Here is an 11,774-nt window from a genome sequence, read left to right on the forward strand (position 1 = left end):
AAAAGAGAATTTATCGAAAATGTTCTATGAAAAGAGAATTTATCGAAAATGTTCTATAAAAAGAGAAATTATCGAAAATTTCCTATAAAAAGAGAATTTATCGAAAATTTTGTATAAAAAGAGAATTTATCGAAAATTTTGTGTATTTTCTAAATTAAAAAAATAGATAACTGATTTTGTTTCTACATATAACTTTCCGAAAATATTTTTTTATTTTTTCTAACATTATCTTTAATTTAAAATCAAACAAATTATAAAGACATACTATAACTCATGTTGTCAAAATTATAAAAGTATAATTTTTTATTATTGCCCACCAAATAAATAAATACGATCATAAAGTGTATGACTTTTAATCTAAAATAACATATTAAAATTGGTATCGTAAAATTTTTTCACAATAATTGGTAGAGTTATTTAATCAAGCATTTAATGGCCGTGTTTTAATACACAAATATACAATAATATAAAATAAATAAAACATGTCATTTGGGATAATAAAATTTTACATTTATGTTACTCAAATTGACATAAAACATATCCAAATATATGTATATACATTAGGGATATAACTATTGACATTTGTTGTGTATATGCAAGTTGGCATAGCATTGTCGAATAGACCTTAAAAAAATGTGATAAACTACGTTATTATTTTTTCTGTCCGTCTGTTTTATAAAATTAGTTTTTTTAAGGCTCCATAAATCTAGGGAATCCAAATCCTAACTAACTGAATAAGATATGATTTTAAGAATTAGCTGTTTAAAACCAGTAAAAAGAGTCGGAGATATGGCTTAAGCAAATATTATAAACACATTTATTTTATATATAATTTTATGGAATTTTTGATACAGGGATGTCAAATAGTATATTTGCGTAAAAAATCCAGATATGCAGTGAGTCGCGAACGACAAAAGTATAGTTTTTTGTAAAAGACTTTAAAATAATAAGAGGAAACACTCGAAAATTTTGGTTTAAATTAAAAATTGGGGTTGGTTCGTTATGTTTTTGATTACAAATAACCTAAAAGATATTTTCATTACTTATACAACATTGGCAATCACGTGGTGGTATGCCAAACATTTCGCCAAATTAGTTATATCCCTAATGTACATATAAATGTAACTGGAAATATTAGGGCTGTGTGGAAGAAAAATTACGCAACAAAGAACTAAAAATTAATTTTGTTATATGTATATAAAATATAAGAAAACAGCATTATTTTACATACGTTAAAAAGTAAAATTGCTTTTCACAACTCATCATTTAAACACACCGGATGTCGAAGAAATAAGTACTTCAGTAAGTTATTTCAGAAGAACTATCCGTTTGTTCAAACAAAAAAAAGTATAAATTACATTATCGGGGAATCCGCAAATATACTCTCAAAAGAGTTTTAAGTGCTTAAAATATGCAATAAAAAACTCAATATATGCTCTTAAAATTTTAATAATATGCTCCAAAAATATTTATTTTTTTACATTAAAAGGTTCAACAAGACTGAAAATGTGGTTTATTAGTCTACTGTATTTTTTGCTGTTTTACAAACGATAATAAAAAATGTGTTTTTCATTAAAAGATATTAAATTTAAAAAAAAAAAATTATTATATACAAATATGAAAAACTAGAGCGAAAACCATCAGAATATACACTAAAAGAGTAAAATATGCTCTAAAAACTCGAATATATGCATTGAATATGCTACAAAATTCAAATCATGCTGAATTATGCTCTTATGGGTAAAATATATTCTAACAAATCTATGCCAAAATTCGTAAATTGGCTTGAAACGTGTAAATTTATTATCCATGAGTTCATATGACGCACCACAAAAACATTTGTATATTTTGGTTTCTCTGGTCATTATTATTGTACCTAATAGTAATGCAAAAATTAAGTAAAATGATTTTTGTGTAAGTACAAAATATTAGCATGTTTTTGATTGGTGGTTCTACAGCAAGAATTAGTGTTAACATTAAAACTTAAATTATCACCATGTCAGCTTTATTTTGGAACGTATGTTCAAAAATCTATATCATTCCTATACTGCCCTACTGTTAATATGTACATATTGTACATGTTGTAAAATACAATGATATATAACAAATGTAATATGTACTTTTACAAACAGTATGTTAAGTATCTGGTTACAAATATTATTATTGATTTGCCAGAAATATGCACAATATATACATATACTTATAAAATATTTCTAATTATAAATTTAAAGAGTGTTTTGCTGTTTAGTTTCCCTTAAAATAGCCAAATTTCTAAAAAATACTTTGTCCAATTCACAATCGGCATCGTAGTAAGTAATACACTGTATACCCTACACCACTTTAATGTGGAGGATATATTGAGTTTGGTGCTGATGTTTGAAACGTTTATTAAGCCATGTCCGTCCATCCGTCTGGATGGTTGTCTTTTTAAGATTGTGCGCAGGGTTCAGATAATTAGATGAAGTTTGACACATACGCGTTTTTTATCCATGGACGATGCTTATTGAAAATAGTTAAAATCGGTGCATTATTCAATTATTTGCTAGACCCAATGCAAAACTCCCCAAAATAGCTTATAGTTTCATAATTATGTTAAATATACTTTTATCTTAATAAATATTAAGATACAAGTATATTTAACATAATTATGAAATTATAAGCCATTTTCGGGTAGTTCTGCATTGGGTCTAGCAAACGCTTCTTATAAGAAGCGTCACAATTATGTTTTATACAAGCCTTGATGAGTTCCCATACAAAATCCCCTTCAGAAAATGACTAGATAGTTCAAAATTCAAGTTCATATATTACGTACATCTTAAATAATTATTCAAATATATTTACGGTTAAAGTGTTATTTATCGGATGTTAAATATTGTTAAATTTTTCGTATAGATTCTATTATTACAGCAAATATGGAAATGTACAATAATTTTTTGTTCGTGAATTTGTTTAAAAGGTATATATTTGGGAGTAGTTTATTGCTCTTTTAGTGGATGTTCCCAGTGGTGTAGTGAAAACTACACTCAAAAACATATGTGTGCTAAGTAGATGTGCACTTACAAGTAAGTACACGAATATTACTTGCTTACATACTGGGTAAATAAAGATTTTGGTGAGGATTTGCCGGAAATAATTGTAAAATTGCATAAACTACAAGATTTGTTTTGATTTCTTCAAAAAATCTAATTATAAAATTATATAATTTTAGATTCTTGAAAAAATTTAACATTATTATCGAGTGACAAACAACAATGATACAAGTGAACAAAATTAATACTTTATTAGCACCTCTAATATCTAGATATTATATTTCTAAATACCGAAAAAAACACACTACTTTAACACCCTTTAAGTAGATACTATAAATTTTTTATTAAATCAGAATTTTAAACTAAAGAAATAAAAACATTTTCACCAACATTTGCATAAAATTGCAAACTGTATAAAACAGTGAATGAGAAAACAGTTTCCATTACTAATAACCACTTTCTGAGTATATTAAGCTTTGTTTGTATGTCCATCAGTTTGTGTGGGCATGTAAACCTCGTGAGCATGTGAAATTTCGCAATATTAAAAAATGGTTAAAATCCGTCCATTAATATGTAAAATGTTACTGTATCATTCCATTCGTTTTTTATAAGTCTTAATGATACTGCTGATTTTCGTAATGATCGGGCCTATTCCCTATACAAAGTACCTTTTAAGAAAATGACTTGATGGCCAAAATTTCTGCCCAATAAAAAAATTTTGAAGTTGTTCAAGAGGAAGGAATATTTTCATGATTTCTTTTGTACGTATCCTAGTTAATGTGTTTTAAATATATGCCAAAATTCTAATTAATTTGTCATAAGTGAAGGCATGAAAAATTGCATCTAATTCGCTCATTTGAAAATCTGTTAAAGGAACTGTAATATTCACTACAATTTAGTTATCTTTAAAGATTCGAAATAAACATGCATTTCATACAATTAATATTAAAAATAACATTAATTTTATTAAATTTTTGTATTTATTCTTTCTCAAAATTAGTAACATCAAGTCCATTTGAAATCTTGCTTAATAAGAGAAGAAAATACCAAGTTGGCTGACGACTTTAAAAATATATTGGGTATTTTCACTCTTATTTAATTTTAATGTAATTCGAAATAAGATTTTTAACAATATCCCACTAAAAACAATTATTTAAATATTAACAAGTAAGAGTGCTATATTCGGCTATGTCGAATCTAATATATCCACCATCAAACCGTATGCCGTAAAAGGAATACTCTTTTATAAACATCCGGGTGATATTATTCATCAAATTTTTTAGACTGAATTGGTTTATAAAAAAACATGTTAACATCGAATATCAGTTCCCGACACATTTCGCATTAAATTTGATAGGTTTTGGTTCGTAAGAAACGTACTTATGTCAAATTTCATATTTACACTCGTACTTTTAAACCAGTAATGAGCGTTAATGTAATTATCTGGAAAGGACCTTATATGGGGGTAGGGTCAATTATGTACCGATCCATATAAAATTTGCAAAATAGGTTTAGAGGATAATGAGCGTTAGAGAAAATATTATAGTGATTTTCCGAAGGGAACCTTATATGGGGGGTAGGGTCAATTGTAGACTGATCCTCATAAAGTTTTGTTGGGAAATTTTGTCTCTTATTAAACTCATTCATGTCGAATTTCAGCGTTATTTTAAGCCAGTAATGAGCGTTATAGTTAATTTCCGAAGAAGCCTTATATGGGGGGTAGGGTCAGTTATGGACCGATCCTCATAAAATTTGGTAGGAAGATTTTGGCTCATATGGAACTTATTTGTGTCGAATTTCATCGCTATACTCGTACTTTTAAAACAGATATGCCCATTAAAACTCTTTTTCGGGGGTCCACTGGTATGACGACTATCCGAAAACGTAGACCGATATTGTCCATTTTCGACTTTATCGTGATTTCAACATACAAACTGACGGACGGACATGACTAGATCGACTTAGAATTAAATAAGGAGCCAGAATATATATACTATTGTCTATGACCAATATTTCGATATGCTACGATTTGTGATGGTGGATATAAAAATAAATTCATAATACTTTCAATAATGTATTTTAAAAGAAGTATGAGTGTAAATTCGGGTTGGCCGGTTGTGTATGATTATTTTTTTAAATAAAGCACAAAACAAAGATTTTCTACATAATGGCGGAGCAGAACAAAATATGGGCCTATCCTTATAGATGCTGGTAGAGGAATTTACATGCACTTTAAAGATATTTATGAAGAATTTAGTCGTATTAATAGTATTTTTAAGTGAATATAGACCTTCAAGTTTTTTTCTGAAGCAGAGTTTGTATTTGCGGGCTATGATCAAATGAGGTCCGATAATAAAAAAATGTATCATTTATAGTTCTATAAAACTAAGTTTTATCAATTTGTGTTGACATAAAAGATAATTTAACGTAATTATGAGCCCAAAGGCCTTATTCAACTTTGGACCTTAAAGTATAACAATCAGAGTCGATTGTTATACTTTAAGGTGTAGAATCAATATTTTTGGATGTTACAAACATCAGCACAATCTCAATATACCCTACACTACTTTAACTATTTTTATTAAACTAATTAATTTATTTATTATTACTCTAATAATTAACTATTGTTTTTAAATAAATAATCAACATTTTAACATTATCGCTGATGTAGGGTATCACATCAGTGATTATGTTAATTATGGTTGGCAATGATCTTCTTTATATCTTTGAGTGAGGTCGATGAAGCAAGATTTAATATTTTAGAAACTCGTCGCAATAGAAATACATGAATTTTATTATAATTTCACTTAAAAAAGGATTTCATTACTTTGAAATAAATGGAATAAGAGACTTATTTTAAATTTTATTATATTCAGATTTAATTTTACTTACACAACAAGATCTTTAACACTTTTTATTATTGTTTGTAAAGGAATAATGCCAGATCAGGTTGCTCGCGCCTTTACCAGAGAAATACACCGATCTTATAAATGGTTTTAAATTTTTATTATCTGCACTGTTAAATTTCATTATTTTGAAAAATAAAAACGCATAAAATCCTATCTTCTTTAAACGCATGTTTAAACTAGCTATTTTCTGCAATACTATCATGCTGCACCTCAAAAGTATGCTTTAAATTTCATAAACATTATTGCTGACATGCTTAAAAATACGATAAAAGGGGAAAATATGTAAATACGAATATACATATGTGTGTACATACAAGCATAGTGTATATTTCTATGTATATGTAATGTAGAAATGTGTATGTATACAATATTTAAATATCCAAAAAAAGTTATTTTTGCTATTTTATTCTAAAATTGTAAGCATTTTAAAAGTAAACAAAAAACACATTAGTTTAATATAATAATACACATTTCTAATAAATAGGTTTAAAGGAAAAACACTAAACCACTTATGTGAAACGCTTTAATAAACACCTGGAAATGTTGTTCATTAAATATTTAAATCTCTTTTATCGTATAAATAAAATGTCTAGACAATGAATTATATTGACTTTAATAATTTCCGCATAAATACTTATATTTGATTTGTTGGACAAATAGCAAAGAGAATAAAGAAGAAAGTATAGCTAGTCAGGCATACATATACTGAGTTTCCACAGATCGAACGTAGAATGAGTTAGACTGCTATATTCGGCTATGCCCAATCTTTAACATGTATTGTTTAATTGTAAAGTTTAAAAAAGTATTATGCTATGATTCCACTGAGGCGTTTCGAGCAAATCTAGTTGACTTGGTCAAAACTAGTTGAAATCATGTAGATTTTCAATATATTTTTGACATATCCAAATCTAGTTAATCTACTAGATTTGATTTAAAACATGTCGAAAGCTATCTATTCAAATTGAATGCTTTCATCGAAAAAGTGACAACTAATTTCGAAGTGAAAATAATAACAAATTATAATTTTAAAATTAGTGGCATTTAATAAATAAATTTATTCGTTTACAACTGTATTTTTTAATTTTAATATGTAACTTTACATTAATTTAAATTTATTGTGAATATGAAAAAATAAAGTGTTCGAAAATTCGAATATCAAAAACGAGTAAACTCAGTGGAAACACCTTGAAGAGGTTTACGCAAATCTAGCAGATTTCAAACACAGTGGAAACATACCATTATATAATTCGCCAATTATTTTCATAACATTAAAAAAATATTCGTATGGGGTATAATTTGTTAACTAAAATTACAAAAAAATTATTTATGTATATTTAAAAAATGTATTCATAAATAAATATTTCGTCATCATATATTTTTATATCCACCATCAAAAAGGATGAGGGTATATTTATTTCGTCATTCCGTTTGTAACATATCCAAATATTTACTATAGACCCAAAAATTGCATATTCTGGGTCCTTACTAAATTCTAAGGCGATCTAGCTATGTCCGTACGTCTGTCTGAAAGAACGATATAGTATGAATGGAAAGAGCTAGAGAAATTTTACAAAAATACTATCTATTGCTGCAGATTGCTTGATTTTAAAAACGGGCAATACCGGCCGATGTTTTCACCTAGCCCCCATAATGTAAACATAACTGCTATAAAATACCGTATATAGCGAATAAATTTAACAATAATTATTTTTTTATGACCAAAAATCTCAAACAAAATTTTATAAGCATCGGCTTATAACTGTCCCTACCTCGTTTAAATTTACATTTTATAACTTATGTAGGTAAATTTTTCAAATCGTTAGTACAATTTTATTTTTATATTACGAAATAATTTTGTGATGTGAAACATCGCAGCAATAAAAAATGCACGACATTTTTTGTTGCCCCAATAATGGGCCAATACAAACAAATCAGTTTTACCAATGAGGAAATTTTAAAAATTAAAAGATTGTACAAGCTACATTTCTGTACATAAAATCTATATTTCAGTCAAGTTTTCTAATTTAGTAACAAGTAATGTGTGTTTAAATGATTTTCTGAAGGGAACCTTGTATGGGATAATGTAATGAACCGATCGTGAAAAAATCTTTCAATAGCTTTATTTGGTAATGAGTATGTGCTTTCAAGAGATTTTCATAAAAGGACTTTGTATTGGAGCTATGTTCAATTATGTATATAAAGATACAATTTTTAAAATATTGTATCTATATCATTATTTGGTATTGAATAATGTGAATTTAAGTGATTTTCTGAAGGGGACCTAGTATGAGAGCTATGAGGAAATATAGACCGATCGTAAAAAAATTTGATAGTGTAATTTATGTTTGTATATAAAAGCAATATTTTTGCTAAATGTATGGATATAAATATTTTTTGATGATATATGTACGTTTAAGCGATTGTATGGAAGCTATGACCAGTTATGGACTGATCGGAACAAAATTTTACAGAAATATTTTTGTGCATATGAGCAATATTTTTACCTAATTTTAAATGGATTTCTTAATTTAGTATTGATTTACGCGCGTTTAATTGATTATTGGGAGGTCCCATGTATGGGAGTTATGACCAATTATGTACCTATAGGAAAAAAATTTCAAAGTAATATTTTTTTTTGCATATGAGCAATACTTTAAGTAAATTTTATATGGATATCTTAATTTAGTAATGAGTTATGCGCATTTAAGTTATTTTCGGGAGGGGACTTTTTATGGACGCTATGACCAATTATTGACCGATCGGAAGTAGTAATTCTTGTGCCAAATTTTATATGGATATCTTAATTTAGTAATGAGTTATGCGCTTTTAAAGGATTTTGTATGGGACCTGTGACCAATTATGGGAGCTAAGTCTAATTATGGACTCATCCAAACATTTTTTTCTGAATGAATTCTATTGGCATACGATTTTAATATGTAAAATTTTGTGAATATATCAATATTGCGACAGAAGTTATTAACAAAAAACCCATTTTCCAGGAAACAAAATTGTGGAATTATCTTGCATGGTTTTTGAGAAAATTACATCAGAATGTGTAAAAAATGCTTATTATACCCTTCACTTTCGTGAGAAGGGTATATATAAGTTTGTCATTCTGTTTGTAATTTCTATAATATAATTTTCCGACCCTATAAAGTATATATATCCTTGATCCTTATAGATAGCGGAGTCGATTAAGCCATGTCCGTCTGTCTGTCCGTCTGTCTGTCTGTTGAAATCAGTTTTTAGAGGACCCCAGATATCGGCGATGTCTGAATCTTCAATAATTCTATTAGACATGCTTTCGAGAAGATCGCTATTTAAAATCAGCAAAATCGGTCGGTAAATAACGGAGATATGAGCAAAAATCCGAGACAACCTCTGAAAATTTCATCAAAAAATTGTTAAAAAAGCAACAAAAACACTGTACATAGAAAAAGATGTACACGTGTGTGTGTAGATGTATTTGGTTTTATTCAGCTGTGTATTTTTTTGTATGTTTGGAATTCAAACACACAAAAAAAATATGATTTGCATTTTTTGTTAAAATAAAATAATTTTCCATTTTATTTTGCAAATATATTTTTTGATGAATAGAAAAAAGTATTTAAAAAGTATTTATTGTACAATAATTTTTATGCGAATAATGTAAGTTTGAAATTTAAAACTAACACAAATTTTTTCCAAGTGCTTTTTAAAACAATTTTTTGTACGATAAACAAAAACAAAATCTACGTCTCGTCAATGTTTACCAGCAATGAATCAGAGGTCGAAGTCGACCGGCTTCGAGTCGGAGCTTAGCCGCCGCCGAACTATATTTAGTTGCTTGAGCCGCCGCCGAAACATTCGGCTTAAATCGACTCAAATTTTTTTAATGTTTTTATTAACTAGACTGTAAGATCAATAATGTTTAAAATACACTATGGTGAAGGGTATATAAGATTCGGCACAGCCGAATATATCACTCTTACTTGTTTTTTTCTAGGTTGTTTTACATTTTGATTCATAATCCAAACTACTTAGGATTATACTGAATATCCCCATTTGGTTTATTTGTTTGGCTTAGTTTTATCGTGAGCGTGTTTTAACCAGACAGACGGACATATCTAAATCGACTCAGAATTTAATAAGCATCCAGAATATATATACTTTGTTGGGTCTCAGATGAATATTTTTTGGTGTTACACACGGAATGACAAACTTATATATACCCTCTATCACCACTGATGGTGGTGGAGGGTATAACGATATTGTTTAAATAGAATTAATATACAATTATATGTTTTTGATAACAATATATTGTTACAGTTAACATAGTTTAGTTACAGTAACCATGTCAAACTATGTTTTTTTTCTGCGTGTATATAAAGCCTCATTTAGAAAATTTTACTTTTTATCAATAAACTGCTTAGATACTTTGGAATAAAACTTAAAATTGAAGATAAAAGTTTCTTCTTGAAAAATAAAAATTTTAAAAATATAGTCATGGTGTAGGGTATTATATGGTCGGTCGTGCCCGACTATACTTTCCTACTTGTTTGCCATAAATTTTACTATGTATTTAATTACTTATAATTAAATGATGAACCGATGTTAACCATTTTCATTGCATGGGTTTTGTCGGTCCCATACAAGGTTCCCTTCAGAAAATCACTTAAACATATATTACTTATTACTAAATTACGATATAAATAAATAATTTGGCTGAATTATAGCTATTATGTGCATAAATTTAGCTTAAAGAATTTTTTACGATCATCTCTGCGGCAAATAGCCGGGATCGGTCCACAATTTCATATTCCCGAAAAATTGTTTTTTTGTTAATAACTTCCGTCGCAATGTCGATATCTTTACAAAATTTCACAGATTAAAATCTTATATGAATAGAATTCATTGAGAGCAAAAATTTTCTGGATGGGTTCATAATTGCACTAGCTCCCATATAAGGTTATAAATATTACTGTGAAAGGTTTTTCCGATCGGTCCATAATTGGTCATGTATCCCAAACATGGTCCCCTACCGAAAATCACTTAAACGCACATAATTCATTACTAAATCAATATATCGATATAATATTTGGAACAGGTATTGCTCTCATATAAAGAAATATTACTATGAAATTTTTTTCCGAGCGGTCCACTATTGGTCATAGCTTACATACAAGTTCCCGAAAATCACTTAAACGCACATAACTCATTACTTAACTAAGATATCGATATAAAATTTGGTATAAGTATTACTCATATGCATACAAATATTATTGTGAAAAGTTTTTCCGATCGGTCCATAATAGGTCATATCTCACATACGTGGTCCCCTCCCGAAAATCACTTAAACGCACATAATTCATTACTAAATAAAGATATCGATATATAATTTGGTACAAGTATTGCTCTCATACAAGAAATATTTTTTCCCATCGGTCCACAATTGGTCATAGCTCCCATACAAGTTTCCGAAAATCACCTAAAAGTGTATAACTCATTACTAATTAATTAAACGAGAAATAATATTTTTTCCTATCGGTCCATAACTGATCATAGCTCCCGTACAAGGTCTAGCCCCTAAAAACGCTTTAATCGTATTTAACTAATTGCATTATCAATTTGAGTAGAACAAAATTATATATGTATTTTGAAAATCCTTAAATCTTTCACACGCATGCATATTACAAAATATCGTTAAGCGCTATGAAAATATAAAGAAAAAGGCGTTTGTAATGTTTAATAAATCTTGGAATTTGAATAGATTTAAATCTTGGGATTTTTTATTTAAGACATGAAAAAACTCATTTCTACAAATACTTGATAAATTAAAAATGTATTAATTTAAAAG

This window comes from Lucilia cuprina, chromosome 2, assembly GCF_022045245.1.
Source record: "Lucilia cuprina isolate Lc7/37 chromosome 2, ASM2204524v1, whole genome shotgun sequence".
In the NCBI taxonomy this organism is placed as follows: domain Eukaryota; kingdom Metazoa; phylum Arthropoda; class Insecta; order Diptera; family Calliphoridae; genus Lucilia; species Lucilia cuprina.